At 37.7% G+C, this 20509-nt stretch overlaps 1 long non-coding RNA gene across 1 annotated transcript; it reads right to left on the bottom strand.

Moving 5' to 3' along the window:
- Positions 1–384: 384 nt before the first annotated feature.
- Positions 385–20226, bottom strand: LOC112674690 (uncharacterized). The gene is made up of 3 exons (XR_004803539.2): positions 20020–20226; positions 1357–1759; positions 385–588 (listed from the first exon to the last, which is right to left on the bottom strand). It is a non-coding gene; the product is annotated as an uncharacterized LOC112674690 (long non-coding RNA).
- Between the last annotated feature and the right edge of the window lie 283 nt (positions 20227–20509).

The raw sequence follows: 20509 nt of genomic DNA, 5'->3' as shown, positions 1-20509 counted from the left end.
ATCTCTCATGAATAAATAAATAAAATCTTAAAAAAAAGAAAAAGTTATTTATCGTGGTAAACGTTTGCTTATCTAGTCCATCCCCTCAGTTTACAAGTACACCAAAGAGCCTGAGAAGTGATAGGTCTTATTCAGGATCCCTCAGCCAGCCTGTTGTCAGGGCCAAAATTCAGGCTTGTGTGCAGACAGTACACACAGGCAAGGGCAGCTACTGTACTGCGAACTGAAACTGAATGGAAGACACCCTTTGGGATTTTATGTTTGCTTCTTCTGTGTATGTCAAAAACACAATACAATACAGAATTTCTTCTTCTTTTTTTTTAAGATTTTATTTATTTATTTATTTATTTATTTATTTATTTATTTATTCATGAGAGACACACACACACACAGAGGAGGAGACACAGGCAGAGGGAGAAGCAGGCTCCATGCAGGGAGCGGGATGTGGGACTTGATCCCCGGACTCCAGGATCATGCTCTGGGCCAAAGGCAGGCGCTAAACTGCTGAGCCACTCAGGGATCTCCAGAATTTCTTCTTTGCTTGATCCTTGCAATAGGCACAACTTGGCTAGTCTCTGCAAAGCAGCTCTGGAGAAAAGATAAGAAAAGAAATCAAGGGACGCCTGAGTGGCTCAGTGGTTGAGCATCTGCCTTCAGTTCAGACTGTGATCCTGGGGTCCTGGGATTGAGTTCCACATGGGGCTCCTGCAAGGAACCTGCTTCTCCCTCTGCCTATGTCTCTGCCTCTCTCTCACTCTCTCTCTCTCTCTCTCTCTCCCTCTCTCCCTGTCTTTGTCTCTCATGAATAGGTAAAAAAAATCTTAAAAAAAAAGAAAAGAAATCAAATAAGTAGTTAGTTCAATTTAACATTTACTGAGCATGTACTCCAGCCCAGTCACCGTTCGACACCCTTAGAATCCATCAGTACACCAAAGAAACAAAATGTCTGTCCTCCAACGCATGCTAGCAGGTAGAGGGCAGAAAGGGAAGGAATTAGATCATGAAAATTAATGTGATTAAATCCACTATTATTTTTTAAGATAATAGGTACCTGTTGTAAAATGGAAGTTTTATCCGTATTCAGCTCTAATGAGGCCAGCAGATCAGAGGATGCCACCATTAAAAAGACAGTCTTTGGAGCATCTAAGTGGCTCAGCCAGTTAAGTGTCCAACTATTGATTTCAGCTCAGGTTTTGATCTCAGGATCTTGGGATCGAGCCTGCATCGGGCTCCACACACAGCACAGAGTTTGCTTGGGATTCTCTCTCTCCTCCCTCTGCCCCTCCCCGCCCCCCACTTGCACTCTCTTTCTTTCTCTAAAATAAATAAATAAAATCTTTTTAAAAAGATACTTACTATACTTACAGGCCCTGCTACACCTCAGGGGGCACACAGGGAAGCACAGGCCCATCAGGAGGCAGAGGAAGCAAGGGGAAAATGTGGACAAGAGCCTTTATTGTTGTTTCTATAGGAAGTAACCGGTGAGACAGGTTAAACAGGTTTAGGATTGGCTAGTTTGAATAATTTCAGCAGGTTCTGGGATTTCAGTACCTGGCCCTGGGATGACTAGGATAGAGGAATACCGTCCCAGGTGGGTAGCTGGGCCTGTGGGCTCCGGACTTGGTTTGTGTATGAAAGGCTCACTTACAGGCCAGCTGTTCACTGTCTGCAGGAACTGGCTGGCCCCGGAGGCATGGTCTCTCCAGGGTCAGCAAGGCACCAGATGTCAAAACATCAGAAACACGGTTAATACAGCACTCTGAAAAACAAAGAGGACAGAGATGAGAAAAAATGTTGAGGAACCAACAATCATCTCCAAATCTAGACTATTTATCAAACAAATCATCAAATGGACATGTGCATTTTTCTTAGACGAGGTTTATGTTTCCTTCCACTTTTTTATTCAGTCCTTAGCTGCCAATACAGAATTGATTGACACACAGGTGAGAAAGTCTGGCATGTGAAAATGAAATCACATTTTGTGACTAAGCACGATGTTAGAAAATAAAATAAGAAAGAGCAGTTTGTGTTATCTATGTACTTGTGTAGCACAGAAGCCACACGGACAACAATGGGCTTTAAGTCCTCATTCTGCCAAAAGGCTGCTTACTTAATGCTCACATCCTCATCACTCAAGTATTAATCTCAGCACCCCCATCTCAAGATCCACAGGTAGCTATAGTTCCAGGAACATATGGCACAGAAATGACAAAACAACTTGTCCGTACATACGGCTTACTACACATGGTCCCCGATAATGAACAATGAAAGCTATACAATGATTCTGGCACTAATCTCTAGTCTCTTCTTTCTGCGAAATAATTATCTTTAATCAGTGTCATTCTGAGAATATTTCTGATCTAGGCCTATGCTTAATCCTCTTCACTGTCAATCACTGAGTAATAGTAGCTGCTGGGTGGCGGTGGTAGGCAGACCTGGGTGAGTACAGGAAAGCATAATGGAAGACAATTAAAAGTTGGCAAAGTAAAAGTGAGAGTTATAAGTGAATAACCCAAGCAATAAATGACAAGAAGGAAAACACTTTTGCAAACATTTTAAAAACACTGCTATTTTACAAATAATCAAGGCAATCACAACCTGTTCTAAGTGCACAACACTTCTGAATAGATGGCAGCAGAGACTGGGGAGTTTTAAGAGGCCCCAGAGTGGTTAATGGGGGAATTAGCACAATTCAGAAAAGACATTAATTAGGTCAATCTGCAGTTTTGAAAAACTTTAGCACCTCTCCAATGCTATTAGTGAATTAATGATCCCCGTTACTGAACAATAGACAGAGATTAACACAAAAATTTGGTCTGTTTAAAGCCAGCTTTGAAAAGGAAGTCCAAAGAAAAAGCCAACAAAGTTGGAAAACTGAAGTAAGAATTAATGGAAGTGTGTTTGTGAATTGTAAAAATAGAAGTCTACGAAGTAATGATGTTTTTATCCATAAAGAACTCTGCAGCACAAATCCTACAACTAAAAATAAGAGAATGCTCTGATACCGAGCCTACAAAGAGAGATTGTGTAACTTCTCTAAAAAAGAAATTGTTATCTTGTGTAAAGAGTATAGGATTCACCCGATAATACTTGGGAACAAGAAGCATTCCAAAAATGTGTTGATCTTTAAATTAAATTAATTCTAACACCAAGTTTCCCTCATCAGGGCGGGGTGGCATATTTTAGAAGCCTCTCCTTTGAGCATTATGGAATCCAAGGCGCTTATGTAACGCTTCAGAACAGGGAAAGGCCTGTCTCTCTCTTAATTTCACAATGGTTCTTATGGCCGCTGCTCCTGCTACTACTTACAGCAGAGATCCTGGTCCTTCACTTAGGGTTGAGCAACACTGCTCCACAACGGGCAGGGCTGTCCTTCCCAGTCCCCACCAACAACTACCAAAACCCTAGTAGGGATCCTACATTTATCACTCCGTAGGGCCTCCTGAAGTAAGTGCAAAGATTTTACCAGATAGTTTTGTCATCTGTATGTTGCAAATAACACTGTTTTTTTTTTCTTTTATGCAGAGGCCTGGGATTACATAATTCAAAATGCTAGTTGTTTCGAAACACAGGATACCATCATCAAACTCCCCCAAATTTGAATGATCATTCAAATTCCTGTTATGCAATGATCAATAATCAATCAAATATCAGGAGTCCATGCTCACTTTTGTGTTGAAAAACACATGCCTTTGGCATATCTGCCAATCAATTTATCCCATTCTTCCTTACAATGAGTGATATAAAAATCAGAATTCACCATCAAGAGCTAAAGCTTCTGCCTCCACACAAATAATTCCTGAATGTGTTGTGAGTATTGGGGCTTAAAAAAAAAAGATAATAATTATTTTCCAGAATAACTCTCAGGTTACCATAAAAGGGATCGTTTATGAATGATAAATCATGTTGACTGACTTGAATTCCCCGGAATGGTTTTCTATCTCCTCCATGTCTATTTTAAGATTTGCTACGTGGGATTCCACACAGTTAATCACAGTTTGATCTGCATGAGCACATGGATCAGGGAAGTCTTCTAACACTAAAATTTCCAGTGGAGGTGGCATAACAAGATTTGGAATCTTTGGAGAGAAAGGCCTGAGGGTAAAGATATTTGACGATATTCCTTGCAGATTTACAGACAAGTTTGCAGTAATAAAGATCAGAAAATAGATTAGTAATAAACTTCTTTAGAGGGACATAATTATAGGGTTTGGTTCCTTTCTAGAAGAGAAGCTAAAAGAGAATTACAATCAACACAAATTTTAGAGGCACCTTTAGTGGTAATCATGGCACTTCTCAAGAGCAAGGGCTTTGCAATCAATTTTTGTGTAGTTGTGCTTTATGGACGACACAGTTCTTAAATATTAGGCAGTTAGTGGCTCCACTTTCTTGCACTTGCACCTGACTATGCCCAACCCCAACATCGTGAGATGAAGTGTCAAAAACAAGAAAATAGTGATTATTGATCTTCTTAATGTACTAGTCACATACTAGTGTTGAAATAAGTCCTGCAAATTCGTCAGTCTGTCGATGTCTCGCTTGGTTTGGCTCACTCCGGGCATCCAAACATTGAATTACAAGGTCAGGTACATACAACAACTCAGGAATCACAAATAAACAATTAGGGTTTTAAATCTTATCTTAGGATGAAGAAAACTGAGGGACTTACTAAAAACAACAAAACCACAGTCAGTAATGAGAATTCCATTCCGTTTACTTCACACACTTGTATACACTACACTGTAAGAAAGAGTGATTCTGGAATCAGTCTCCAGTTCTGCCTCACTATGGAACTCATGATAATCTTAACCAGAGAGTTTAATTCTGGTCCAGTTGGCATCCTTGTTAGACCTCTGCGTTGCCCTCATTCTACATTTTCTGACATGTACTAGTCTGATGGTCTAGTCAGTTCTTGAGAATGACAGAGTAATGTTGCAGCTCCTTGTCACCCTGAGAGCTCTGTGCCTGGGGCAAGGAGCATAATAAGTGCTCTCACTTCAATAGAGATTTATGAAAATGTAGGTGGAACAGAAAGAGGGAGTGGGAAGAAGCTGGGTTCTTGTAGAACACCAAGGAGTCCACAGGCCTGCAGCTTACTGACCTTGAACTTGGTTCTCTTACTCCACTCATCTCTGCTCAAAGGCCTTAGAGAGGGTCCCAAGTGCAAGAAAGGGGGCTTATGTTTTTTGCATTATCTTTCAAATTTTATATCTTGTTCTTGCTAAACACTGTTGTGAATCAGTATTCTCTGTACAAGAACAGCATTCTTCTTCAAGCTGTAGCAATAAGAATATTCAAACCTCTTGGGTTTTAAAAAAGGAGACAATATGATACTTTCTATGTAATACTGTTAATCACCCCCCCCCCACAATAATAGGGGCCCCAGGAATTACCAGGATCACTTCTCACTGCAAACCGTGAGGGTTACAGCCACAGAATTCAAAAGCCTATGAATTTTTTTGTTTTGTTTTACACTCCAAATAGTATACTCATGCTCAGAAATTCAAAATTACTGGATTCCTTTTAATCTACAAAATTGAGTAAATCTAGGACCACATTCTTGCTTTATTTGTAGCCTGGGCCTATCACAGATTCCATTTTCTCTTTCTTGACTGAAATTAATATTAGTAGCTTCTTCTGAAGGTAACACCAGATGTTCCTGATGACTTCGTTTCCCCCTTGACAGCTTATTATCATAATGATGTGAGCCTATCTAAAGTCTATCCATGAGTTTGTCCTCTGTCAACTGCAAAAGTAAGGAATCACTAAAATAAGATAATACAACCAAGTTCTAAAAACTCGGTATGTAGTTGAGGTATTAAAAGATTCAGGAGTGATGACTGGGCAACTGTAGAATTTACATCCATAACCTTGGGCATGAGTCATTATTGAAAAGATTAATCCCTCTGATATAGCAGTGAGGAGTTTCCTTACCTATATGTGCTGGGTTGGAGGGGGTAGGAAGGGGGAGGAAAGGAAAGGGGATGCTGCTGAGGTATCTTAGATAGTCTTCATACAACTAGCCAGTTCAAAGACTCTCCAATTCAAGCTATCATCATCATATTGAAGATTTAAAATTTTCAGAGAGAAATAGAAGAAAGAAAAAAACTACAAAAACTAATGTGTAATGACTATATGCTATGTGCCAAGCACTTTGCTAAGCATTTTACAAATGTTACGCCATTTAATTCTTACCACAAACCTAAGAATAGGATGACATTCCAATAACTCCATAGTGACTATGCCACTGGCCTGACAGATTAATGGACACATAGCCTATCCACACCTCCTCCAGTCATTATGCCATACCTCGGAGCACTGGCCAACAGTAAATCACATTGCCCAGAAAACTGAGGTTTAGAGTAGTTAAGTAACCTGCCCAAGACATACAGCTAGAAAATGGCAGAGTCAGGACTTGAACCCAGATCTGCCTGATTTGAAAGCTTGAGATACTTTTCTTTTTACTCTACTACGCTTCCTTCTCTTACAGTGAACCGTACCATACCAAGAGTCTTTTTGTGACCATTAAGATGCTAGATGACAAGTTACCCATGAAGAAATCCTGCTGAATACTCATATCACCCATGAGAGCATTATGCTTTTTACCTTTTGTCTATACTCCTATCACTCCAGACACCACCTAATTCTTCCCCAAATATACTTGGACTAGACTTCTTTCTTGCCTTTGTTCATACCCTGCCCAAGTCAAAAATGTCCTCTAGCCTTCACCCTCCATTTGAAATTCAGTATGTCTTTTAATGTTGAATTACACATTGCCTCCTGTACTAGGCAGTTAATCTGCTTGCCCCTATCACAATTCCTGCAAGGGGCAGCTCAACAGCCATGTGATCCCACCTTTTTGCACACTCATGCTTCCTCAACAATGGCTGACCCAAGGCCAGCCTATCGCTGATTAGCTGCCCATCAGGCCTTTACAAAATATAGGGACTGCATAGAATGATACTGAACACTAGACCCAAAAAGTTCTATCAGGCTAAGGCTAGCAACACTACAAGGCCAAGTGAAAGTGGAAGCTAGCAGAAACAGAGAGGGATGAAGAAAAGCAGAAAGAAAAGGAATCAGAGGGCCTCTGCCATCATTCAACTGCTGAAGGCCCCCTTCCTCCTGAGCCTGGAGTGTGTTTTCATTTTTTGTGATCTTCGTATTATTTCAACAATCTCTACCTGAGTTGGGAGTAGGTCTTAAGTAAAACAACAGCATCTTGCATGGAGATCAGGTTTCTCTGCTCACTATTCAAGATTTAATGTCTTCCTGGTTGGCATTTACTAACCCTTTTGATTTATACTTCAAGTTGTGGTACTTTTATCTCACTTTCAATTAATGTTAATTATGCGTGTATCTGTCTCCTCACTTTTCCTTCAGACCAAGTCCATTCATCTTTCTCTTCCTTAGTACCCAGTAGAATCTGGCACATACTAGATTCTTAACAAATGTTTATTGGATTGGGTAATGCTTGGTGATGTCAATAACCATATCGTTAACTGGGCCTTCTGAAACTGTATTACTGACGTGCCACAAAAGGCTTTACCATCACTACCACCTCCACACGGGAGGCATCTGCTACTAAAAGGTAGCAGAGAAGGAAAAGGAAGCAAAGATGTTTAACTGACCTCCCACATTTGTGTTCCCTTTCTATAGTGTGGCTGTTCAATGACTTCCCGTCCACAGGCCATATTTCCCATCCCCCTTCATTAGTTCATGTCTATTTCTTCCCCACAGAACATGATAGAAGCTTCCTCCAGACCAAAGTAGATATTAAATCATTGTGAGGACCATGTAACATAGAAGGAGCCTGGATCCTTGATTAAACCTATGGAAGGTTGCTGACCAGGGAACCCTTCAATGGACTGTGACAGGAGCAAGAAGTAAGTTTGTATTGGGTTAAATTATTGGGATTTCGGGGTTTAACTGTTAGGGCAACTGGTGTTAATTAAACAAATACAGAAGACCACTGCCCCATTTCTTCTTTTTTTTTTTTTTTTTTTTTTTTTTTTTTTTTTTTTTTTCCATTTCTTCTTTAAGGTTGAAGTATCCCCACTTCTTCTAGTCTTTTGTTGTCTTGTTAAGATATTGATATGATTAATTGACTGACAGACAAAATTTCTTCACCACCGTTTTTTAACCATTAGTAGATCCATCTTACATTTATTCCTACATATAATCGAATTATATTTTGTTGATGTTTACCAGGACATCTTACGGGAAGAAGAGAGTGAAGGGTAAGATGTGGAACTAATAATAATTCCTCTGAACTTGATTTGACTCCTGAAGGCCTTCACTGGCATGTGGACAATTAAGATTACCTGACTCAAGGTGATCTAAAATAATAACGCAGATTCTGGATGTCAGTCTAATGGAAACAAACCTTCACCTCATGAAATTTGCAATCTGCATCCCTAATTCATCAAGCAGAGTGTGGATGCTGCCTTTCTGCTTTAAGTCATTAATATGTTGATTTCGATTGAACCAAAGAGGACTCACTGAAGGGTTTCATCATGAACTACATATACAGGGCAATCCTACAATATGTCATCAAAAACAATTTACAAAATTGTGGTTGTAAGACAGATGGTGCAGCTCTGTAATATAAATAGTAAGTAGTAGTGCCCTTGTCATGGTTAAATTCCTTTTTGTGAAATTTAAACCTTAGAAGGATGATTAAGGGTACTGAAGAGAAGCATGCTTTGGATAAACCCCCGAGTTCATCAGATGCTTTACATGCATTGGCATGTGTCTGAATCCCACAGACCATTAGGAACAGAGTGTGCTTTGGTTCAGGCCACTTATTTGATATGCAGTTAGGCCATAAAGAAAGGCCCTTAGCATATTAAGCTAAGGAGACCCATTCATGGACGTCTCACTCTATAATATGCTTCGATATGCCCCAAAGCCATGATTTCTTTCTTTCTCTTTTCTTTCTTTCTTTCTTTCTTTCTTTCTTTCTTTCTTTCTTTCTTTCTTTCTTTTAGACTGAGAGAGTGTGTGAACAGGGAAGAGGGTGGAAGGGCAGAGGGAAAGGGAGAGAGAGAGAGAGAGAGAAACCAAATCTTAAGCAGGCTCTGCACCCAGCACAGAGCCAGACTCTGGTATTGATCTCTTATTTTCTTAGATAAAGGTTATATTCAAATGTTTGTTGGTGACACTTGCACATAGTAATAACAATTAACATTTTTTAGGCCGTGACTAGGTAATGGACTTTGTGTTATTCACTTTCCATTTGTCATCGCTCTGATCCTCACAGTAACTGTATGAAGGTATCCCAAGATCAGTGCCCATTCAGGCTTAAGAAAAGCAAGGCTTCACAGAAAATATCATTCTCAATGGGGAAGCACTGGGAGCCTTTCCCCTAAGATCAAGAACAAGACAGGGATGTCCACTCTCACCACTGCTATTCAACATAGTACTGGAAGTCCTAGCCTCAACAATCAGACAACAAAAAGACATTAAAGGCATTCAAATTGGCAAAGAAGTCAAACTCTCCCTCTTCGCCAATGACATGATACTCTACATAGAAAACACAAAAGCCTCCACCCCAAGATGGCTAGAACTCATACAGCAATTTGGCAGCATGGCAGGATACAAAATCAATGCCCAGAAATCAGTGGCATTTCTATACACTAACAATGAGACTGAAGAAAGAGAAATTAAGGAGTCAATCCCATTTACAATTGCACCCAAAAGCATAAGATACCTAGGAATAAACCTAACCAAAGAGGTAAAGGATCTATACCCTAAAAACATATAGAACACTTCTGAAAAAAATTGAGGAAGACACAAAGAGATGGAAAAATATTCCATGCTCATGGATTGGCAGAATTAATATTGTGAAAATGTCGATGTTACCCAGGGCAATGTACACTTTTAATGCAATCCCTATCAAAATACCATGGACTTTCTTCAGAGAGTTAGAAAATTATTTTAAGATTTGTGTGGAATCAGAAAAGATCCCAAATAGCCAGGGGAATTTTAAAAAAGAAAACCATATCTGGGGGCATCACAATGCCAGATTTCAGGTTGTACTACAAAGCTGTGGTCATCAAGACAGTGTGGTACTGGCACAAAAACAGACACATAGATCAGTGGAACAGAATAGAGAACCCAGAAGTGGACCCTGAACTTTATGGTCAACTAATATTCGACAAAGGAGGAAAGACTATCCATTGGAAGAAAGACAGTCTCTTCAATAAATGGTGCTGGGAAAATTGGACATCCACATGCAGAAGAATGAAACTAGACCACTCTCTTGCACCATACACAAAGATAAACTCAAAATGGATGAAAGATCTAAATGTGAGACAAGATTCCATCAAAATCCTAGAGAAGAACACAGGCAACACCCTTTTTGAACTCAGCCACAGTAACTTCTTGCAAGATACATCCACGAAGGCAAAAGAAACAAAAGCAAAAATGAACTATTGGGACTTCATCAAGATAAGAAGCTTTTGCACAGCAAAGGATACAGTCAACAAAACTCAAAGACAACCTACAGAATGGGAGAGGATATTTGCAAATGACGTATCAGATAAAGGGCTAGTTTCAAGATCTATAAAGAACTTCTTAAACTCAACACCAAAGAAACAAACAATCCAATCATGAAATGGGCAAAAGACATGAAGAGAAATCTCACAGAGGAAGACATAGACATGGCCAACATGCACATGAGAAAATGCTCTGCATCACTTGCCATCAGGGAAATACAAATCAAAACTACAATGAGATACCACCTCACACCAGTGAGAATGGGGAAAATTAACAAGGCAGGAAACCACAAATGTTGGAGAGGATGTGGAGAAAAGGGAACCCTCTTACACTGTTGGTGGGAATGTGACCTGGTGCAGCCACTCTGGAAAACTGTGTGGAGGTTCCTCAAAGAGTTAAAAATAGACCTGCCCTACGACCCAGCAATTGCACTGTTGGGGATTTACCCCAAAGATACAGATGCAATGAAACGCCGGGACACCTGCACCCCGATGTTTCTAGCAGCAATGTCCACAATAGCCAAACTGTGGAAGGAGCCTCGGTGTCCATCGAAAGATGAATGGATAAAGAAGATGTGGTTAATGTATACAATGGAATATTACTCAGCTATTAGAAATGACAAATACCCACCATTTGCTTCAACGTGGATGGAACTGGAGGGTATTATGCTGAGTGAAGTAAGTCAATCGGAGAAGGACAAACAGTGTATGTTCTCATTCATTTGGGGAATATAAATAATAGTGAAAGGGAATATAAGGGAAGGGAGAAGAAATGTGTGGGAAATATCAGAAAGGGAGACAGAAACTAAAGACTCTAACTCTGGGGAATCAACTAGGGGTGGTGGAAGGGGAGGAGGGCGGGGGGTGGGGGTGAATGGGTGACGGGCACTGAGGGGGGCACTTGATGGGATGAGCACTGGGTGTTATTCTGTATGTTGGCAAATTGAACACCAATAAAAAATAAATTTATTATAAAAAAAAGAAAAGAAAAGCAAGGCTTACAGAAGTAAATAATGTGCCCAAGGTCACAGTATTAAATTAGTACCAGCGCCAGGACCAGAACCAAGACATTCTAAATCCAGTGCTTGCACTCTTTTTTTTTTTTAATCACATTTTATTAATGCATAAGTAGTACATGTGTGATGTGAAAAAAATTCAAATACAGAGAAGCACATATGAAAAATTCAAATATCATATTTCTACTGCTTAGAAATCAGCACTATAACACCTTAAAGCAAATACTTCCAGATCCCATTCTAAATGCACATATTTATTTTCATCAAAATAAGATCATACCTAGCTCTAAAGTCTGCTTTTTCAGACAAGTATTTCAGTAAATTTTTTCTTGTCTAATTCTGGAAACATACTCAAATTTCCCCAATGACCCAACAATGTGTTTTACAATTTTTTTAAAGTTGATTTACTTAAATAAATATTCAATCCAGGGCAACATACTGCATTTTTTCCCCTATGTCTCATCAGATCCTTTTAATGAGGCACTCTCTTTTTTTTCTTTTTTTAAATGACATCCCTTTGTTAAAGAGACTAGACTAGCTGTCCTATATAATGTCCCGTGTTCTGGATGTGCCTCATGGTACCATTTAGCTTATTGTTTTATCCCTTACTAATTGTAAATAAGAGATCAAAGATAGTAACAAGAGTTAGAATTCCAACCCATGACCTAGGATTGTATCTTTAGATAAGATATTTAACTGCTTCGAGCCCCAGTTTTATATTCATAAGAAATTATGAAGACTAAATGTGATGTTAAGTGTCTTGCAGAGAGCTATATGCTCAGCACATGGGCCAAACTCCACAAACATCAGCTAGCACTAGGAAGCAGTCACACAGGGGAGTATACAATAAACTGAGTTTGATTTTAAATCAGTGACATTTGATGATTGAATGGGCAGAAAGAGAGCCTTCAATCAATATTAGCCTGCATAATAATCTGCTTGCTTAGGGCAAGTGCTTAATTTTAAAATTAATTTCATGGTATCATTATATATAGGACCACTTCTCAATTTTTAAAAAGAAAACTTAAAGAAAAGCAGGAGTAGTTGGATTGCTGCCTACCCCCTTTTCTCTAGAAAATGCCTGCCCTGTTCACTGACTGGGGTTCCAGTTCACTGACTGGGGGTTCCCCGAAGGCCTGTCTTCACTGCACACAACTGGGCAGAGCTGATTGGCTAAAAAGCAGACTCCTAACCAATCAGATTCGCTCTCTTGAGGACGTGGAATTGCGATTAAGGAATTCCAGGCCGGTCTGGTGGATGGAGATGCTGTAACTCAGGAACTCTGGGTCACCCATATTCCATCCACCATGTTAGAGTAACAGCTAAAACTATTCTACGGAAAGAGAAGAATAAGACACATCTCCTGAGAGAAGCAAAGGTTAGAGATGAAAAGACTTCCTAATTTTCCAATCCATTTCCAATTTTTTTGTTTCTTATCTCTTCTTACACTTCAGGGTCTGTGAGATGTTCCTGAATATCCACACAATAATACACCCTTTTTGTTTTATGCTTCTTGTTACTTGTAACCAAATACAGCAGCAAATGTCCTTGAAACCATTGGGGAGATACCTATTTATATTTATGTACACACACACACCATACATACATTTCATCCTCTAACTTGATAATGCATGGTTAGCATTACAGTGTTCTTTACAACTCTGTTAAGAGGGCTATCACATTTTCTTTCAGTTTTGGCTAGCAAAGAGTAAGAAAATGAAGACCATATAGGCTAATATGTTTATTTCAAAAGAATGTTTAAATTGACACAAATTTTTATTGACCAAAAATATAATTCATTTGAAATAGAAAAAGGCCAAGATACAGAAAGCTGTTCTAAGATACAAGATCTCACTCAAGCCCTAAGAAAGACCAAAAAATGTTAGTGCTTAATATCATAGAGTGATTTTTAAAACTTCTTTAAAATGGTTAGAGAATACTAATGTCTAAGGAGTAGTCATTGAGGCTAAGCACAAAGTTTTCCTAAAAGAAGCAGAATGGTAATGCTTCCAGAGAGGCAAATACCAAGGATATCAAATTTACATTTTTTTACTCAATACATAATTTAGATGAAAAAAACAAAATAATACCAAAAAGTTATTGATTTGATTTGATCCCAGAAATTGGAATGAAATGAAAATGTTTCTAACTAAGATGAAAATGTTTCTAACTGACATACATCTATACATTTTTAAAATTTGGGAGTTTATTCACTTTATCTTATCTATCAAAGCATCATTTATTGTCGACTGCTCATTAAGGGAGCTTGTGGAAAGAAAAAATTTTTAAGTATAATGCTTTTTTTTTTTTAAAGATTTATTTATTTATTCATTCAGAGAGAGCGAAGAGAGAGGCAGAGACACAGGCAGAGGAAGAAGCAGGCTCCACGCAGGAAGCCCGATGTGGGACTCAAACCTGGGTCTCCAGGATCACACCCCAGGCTGCAGGTGGCTCTAAACTGCTGCGCCACCAAAGCTGCCCCGTATAATGCTTTTAATGATTATATAATATATGCTTTGGTGAAATGCTACAATTTAATATCAATCCCAAAAGCCTTTTGGAAGTTTGAGAATTAACTTTCTGATAACTTATTTGAAGGCCTATGACTATAATTTTGGATAAAATGCCATGTAAGTATATAAAAAGAGATACTGACCAAATTCAAGAAAAAAGTTGTTAGCAAAGCCACCTATACAATCTTTTCTTCTCAATTACTTTACTGAAAATGTGATTCCCTCAAATATTCCCACATGTACCTATCATGTGGTAAATATGTCCACCAAGATAATTATGAACAGAGTAATTCAATGTGTTCATTCAATGAAAAAATATGTATCAAGTATCTACAATGTATCTGGCAAATGTTCAAGGCAATGAGTTTAGAGGAATGAATGAAAAACACCAAGTCCGGACTTTCAGGGAGTTTATATTTAAGAGCAGGAAGAGTAGGTATATACGAATGTATATGAACTCTGAAAAAAACCAAGGCAAAATAAAGCAGATAGAGAGAGAGGTAGAAGGAGAAAAAAATGCTATTTTAGCTACAATGGTCAGGAAAGCCCTCCATGATGAGCAGGGATATAAAGGGTGAGTAAATGAGTCATGTGGCTGTCTGGAGGGAAACTCTTTAAGGTGGAATGACCAGCAAATGTGCATGACCTGAAGTAGCAACATCCCTGTCCTGTTTTAAGAATAGTTAACACAAACATGGCTGTGGTTGAGTACACAAGGAAGAGGGTAAAGAAAGGAGAAAAGAATATGAGGAACAAATTGTGGTGATTTTATATTTGTCTGTAAATTCTGTAATACCTCTCCCTTCAAAAAGAGAAGTCTAATTCTTCTCCTGTGAAATGCAGGCCAGATTTAGGGACTTGATTCTAATAAATAGAATGTGATAAGAGGATGCTGCGTGACTTCTGAGACTAGGTCATAAAAAAGACAGCTTGTGCTTCCCCTCTCTCTTGAGTCAATCATTCTGGAGAAAACTATATGCCATGTTATAAAGACACTCAAGCAACTTACAAAGAAGCATACATGGGGAGTATCAGAGGCCTCCCACCAAGAACTAGCCTGCCATGCCAGTTAGTGTTCAATATAGAAGGTACATTACCTGACTTTTTAAAAAACATCACCCTAGCTGCTCTGTGAATATACTGTGGGAGGAAATAGTGGAAGAAAATGATTACAGGATTCCAGATAAAGGAATATTTTGGCTTATATTAGAGCAGTTACAATGCAGAAAGTGGAGAGGTATTTAAGTTTCAACTGGATCAGATGCTAGTTGAGTAAGATGAAAATTTATTATAGGTTTTAAAAATATGTTTCTTTGATGAGCATTTTCAGTGATAGAATGGGCATGCAAAACCTCTTAGAGTAGGTTAAAGAGAGAATGGGAGTGTTAAGATACATATGGTAAACTTTAGAACAACCACTGAGAAAATAGCTAAATATTATAACTAAATATATATATATACATATACATATATATATATGAGAAATAGCTAAAAGAATTAAAATGCTACACTGGAAACTACTTAATACAAAAGAAGGTAGAAAAGGAAGAATAAGACAAAAAAAGATATGAGACATATAAAAAATAATAATTAAAATGACAGATATAAGTCTACTTATACCAGTAATAATATTAAATGTGAATGGATCAAATAGTCCAATCAAAAAGTGGAGATTGTAAGCCTTGATTTAAAAAAACCAAAAAGCTCCAGTTTATGTTATCTTCCAGAGGCACACATTAGATAGCCAAAGTATGCAAAGAGCCCAAGTGTCCATCGACTGATGAATGGATAAAGAAGATGTGGTATATATAATCAATGGAATATTACTCAGCCATCAAAAAGAATGAAATTTTGGGCAGCCCGGGTGGGCTCAGTGGTTTAGCGCCACCTTCAGCCCAGGGCGTGATCCTAGAGACTCAGGATTGAGTCCCACATCGGGCACCATGCTAGGAGCCTGCTTCTTCCTCTGCTTGTGTCTGTGCCTCTGCCTCTTTCTGTGTCTCTCATGAATAAATAAATACAATCTTAAAAAAAAATGAAATGTTGCCATTTACAATGATATGGATAGAACAATAGTGTATTCTAATAAGCAAAATAAGTCAGTCAGAGAAAGACAATTACCACTGGATATCACTCAAATGTGGAATTAGGAAACAAAACAGATGAATGTATGGGAAGGGGGGAGAAAAGAGAGAGAGAAGCAAACTAGAGGAGACTCTTAGGGATAGAGAACAAACTGATAGATGATGAAGGGAGGTGGGTGGGGAATGGGCTCAATCAATGATGGGTATTAAGGAGGGCACTTGTGATAAGCACTGGTGATATATGTAAGTAATGAATCACTAAATTGTGTTCCTGAAACCAATATTATCCTATATGTTAACTAACTAGAATTTAAATAAACATTTTGGAAAAAAATAAATATTTTCAAATAAAAAAATAAACATAAGTGGGTTGAAAGTAAAAGGACAGAAATAGATATAACATGCACACAACAATCATTAGAAAGCTGGCAATATTAGGGATGCCTGGCTGGCTCAGTGAGTAGAGCATGTGACTCTTGATCTTGGGGTTATGAATTTAAACCCCACATTGAGTACAGAGTTTACTTAAAAAAAGAAATAAAGCTGACAATTAATATCAGGAAAAGATGGACTTAAAATACAGCATTGCTGGGCAGCCTGGGTGGCTCAGTGGTTTAGTGCCGCCTTCAGCCCGGGGTCTAATCCTGGGAACCTGGGATCGAGTCCCGCATCGGGCTCCTTGCATGGAGCCTTCTCTTCTCTCTGCCTGTGTTTCTGCCTCTCTCTCCTCTCTCTCTCTCTCTCTCTCTCTCTGTCTCTCATAAATAAATAAATAAAATCTAAAAAACAAAAAACAAAACAGCATTGCTATATATAAAGAGGAATATTTTAATTTTTTTAAAAAGGTCAAATCATTTGAAAGATACAATTACAAACATACACACCAAAGAGAGCATCCAAAATATATGAGGCAAGAATTGACACAACTAAAGGTAGAAATAGATAATTCAACAATAATAGCTGGAGATTTCAATGTCCCTATTTAAGTAATGGGTAGAACAACTAGACGTAAGATCAACAAGGAAACAGAACACTTGAATAGCACTATAAACCAACTAAATTCAATAGGTATCTGTAGTACACTATATCCAACAATAGTGATATATACTTTCTCAGGTGCACGTAGAACTTTCTATGGTAGGCTATAAAGCAGCATCAACATTTAAAAAGATTAAAATTCCTTTATAATATTTTAATCCTTTTTAATGCTTTAATGCTTTTTCTCAGAGCACTCTGGAATGAAATTAAAAATCAATAACAAATTTGGAAAATTCACAAATATGTGGAAATTAAATAATCCAGTGCTAAATAATCGATAGGTCAAAGGAAAAAAATCACAAAGGAAATTCCATAGGGAATCACACAGAAAATACTCTGAGCTGAATGAAAATATTACATACCAAAACTTATGAGATGCAGATAAAACAGAGCTTAGAGGAAATCTATCCATGTAAAGTGCCTACTTTTTTTTTTTTTAAGACATATTTGTTTATTTGAGAGAGAGAATGAGCAGTACGGACGGGTAGGGTGGGGGGAGTGCGAAAGTAGAGAGGTAGGGGTGGAGGAAGAGGGAAAAGGAGAAAAACAGACTCCCCAGTGAGGGTGGAGCCCAATTCTAAGCTTGATCTCACCACCCTGAGATCATGACCTGAACTGAAATCAAGAGTCAGAAGCTTAACTGACTGAGCCACTCAGGCACCCATGTAAGTGCCTACCTTTTAAAAGAAGAAAGATTTCAAAGCAACAACTTAACCTTCTACTTTTAAACACTGTGGGGGTAGAAAGCAAGAGCAAACTAAACCCCAACCAAGCAATAAGAAAGAAATAATAAGAATTAGAGCAGAGTGAAATAAAGAACAGGAAAAGAATCAATTATAGCAAAAGTTGGTTCCTTAAAAAGGACAAAACTGGCACATTCTCTAGACTGACCAAGCAAAAAGAGAAAAGGTTCAAATTAGTATAATCAGGGACAAAAGAATGATTAGTACTACCAGTCTTAGAGAAATAAAAAGAACTATGGGAATTACTATGAACAACTATATGCCAATGAATTAGATAAATAAGATAGTCAAATTCCTAATGAGACATAAATGAATAAAACGCAAGAAGAAGAAAATCTGAACAGACCTCTAACAAGTAAAAAAAGTGATTTTAGTAGTCAAAAAACACAAATAATTAAGTCCAGGCCCAAACTTTACCAAACACTTAAAAAAGAATGAATGTGAATCTTTCACAAACCCTGCCAAGAAATCGAAGAATATACACTTCCTAACTCATTCCATGAGACTTTCTTTCAAAATCAAAGATAACACAGAAAAAGAAAAATACAGACCTCTTATAAATATAGACACAAAAATCCTCAAAAACCATACTAGCAAACTGAGTCCAGCAACACATAAAAATGACTGTACACCATGACCAAATGAGATTTATCACATCAATGTAAGTTTAGTTTAACATTTGATAATCAATTAATGTTGCACACCATCATAGCAGTAGATAAAAAATAAAAACCATATGATTATCTCAATAGATGCAGAAAAAGCACTTGACAAAATTCAATATCCCCTTCATATTAAAAACATTCAACAAACGGCATAGAGGGAAATTCCTCAATCAAATGAAAGACATTTACAAAAAGCCCACAGTTAATATGATACATAGTGGTGAAAGGCTGAAAGCTCTTTCCCTAGGATCAGGAACAGTATAAGGGTGTCTTGATCTCACCACTTTTATTCAACATTATAGTTTTCTCCACTATATATAGGATCTTTATGCAAAAGAATAAAGTTGGGCCTCTGTCTCACCCCATATACAAAAATTAATTCAAAATAAGTGAAAAACTAAATGGATCAAAGATTATAAAATTCTAAGAAGCAGCATAGGAATAAATCTGATTGCATTGCATCAAGGAATAGCTTTTTTTGGATATGACACCAAAAGTATACAACAAAAGAAAATAGAGATAAATTGGATTTCATCAAAATTAAAAACTTTTGTGCTCCAGAAAACATCATTTAAGAAAGTGAAAAGACAACTCACAGTATGGAAGCAAATACTTGGCAATCATGTATCTGATGAAGAATTTGTGTCAAAAAAAAAAAAGAATTTGTGTCTAAGATATACAGAGAAGTCTTACAACTTGATAAGAAAAAGACAGCCCAATTAAAAACTGGGCAAAGCATATGAATAAACACTTCCCAAAATTAAATATACAAATGACCAATAAACACATGGATGGATGCTCAAAATCATTAGCCATCAGGGAAATGTAAATCAACACCACTTCCTACGCACTAGGAGAGCTATAATGAAAAAACAGATTACAAACAAGTTTTGACTAGAACCGCTGAAACTGGAACCTTGTGCATTGTTCATGGGAATGTAAAATGGTGCAGCCACTTTGGAAAAGTCTGGCAGTTACTCAAAATCTTAAACATATAGATTTATCATCTGACCCAGCAATTCCATTGCTAGGTATGTAAATTATTTATCCACACAAAACCTTGAGAAGTGAAAAAGAAATTAAAATTAAAACTTATGCTCACACAAAAACCTGGTTAGGAGTGTTCATAGCGACATTATTCATAAAAGCCACAAAGCAGAAACAAACCACATGTTCATTAACTGGCAAATGGATAAAGAAAATGTGGTGTATCTATACAATGGAATATTATTCGGCCATAAGAAGAAATGAAGTACTGATATATGCTTCAATATAGATGAGCTTTAAAAATATGCTAAGTGAATAAATAAATAAATAAATAAATAAATAAATAAATAAATAAAAATATGCTAAGTGAAAGAGGCCTTTTCCGAAAGACCACAAATCATGTGATTCTAGTTATATGAAATGTCTACAATACACAAAACTATAGGGATAGAAAGTAGGTTAGGGATTGCTTACGGCCTGGAAGTGAATTGAGGAAAATGGGTAGAAACGGATGGATATAGAATTTCTTCTTGGAGTGATGAAAATATTCTCAAATTGATTCCACAATCAATTGACCAATCAGTTGATGGTTGACAACTCTATGAATACACTAAAAATCACTGAGTGATTTTTGCTTTAAGTGAGGGAATTTTATAATATAGGAATTATATCTCGATGAAGCTGTACCTGAAAGGAGGTGAGAGAAAATGAGAGGAGAATTAGAAAACAACTGAGAAGATCAACTCTTTTGCAGAGTTTGCTATAATAGGGCAGAGAAATGGGGTGGAAGCTGGGGAGAAACGTGGAGTCAAGCTATGGCTAGTTTCTAAGTGGAAGACACTACATGTTTCTATTTTAATTAATGTTCCAGTGGGTGGCGATGGTGGAGAGGGAGAGACCGCTTGCAAATAGGCAGGAGGTGATGAGATCCGTTGCAGAAGTAAAGGAGTTGGTCTGAAGTCAA

Source organism: Canis lupus, chromosome 36 (assembly GCF_003254725.2).
Source record: "Canis lupus dingo isolate Sandy chromosome 36, ASM325472v2, whole genome shotgun sequence".
In the NCBI taxonomy this organism is placed as follows: Eukaryota; Metazoa; Chordata; class Mammalia; order Carnivora; family Canidae; genus Canis; species Canis lupus.
This window is presented reverse-complemented; position numbering and strand designations above follow the sequence as displayed.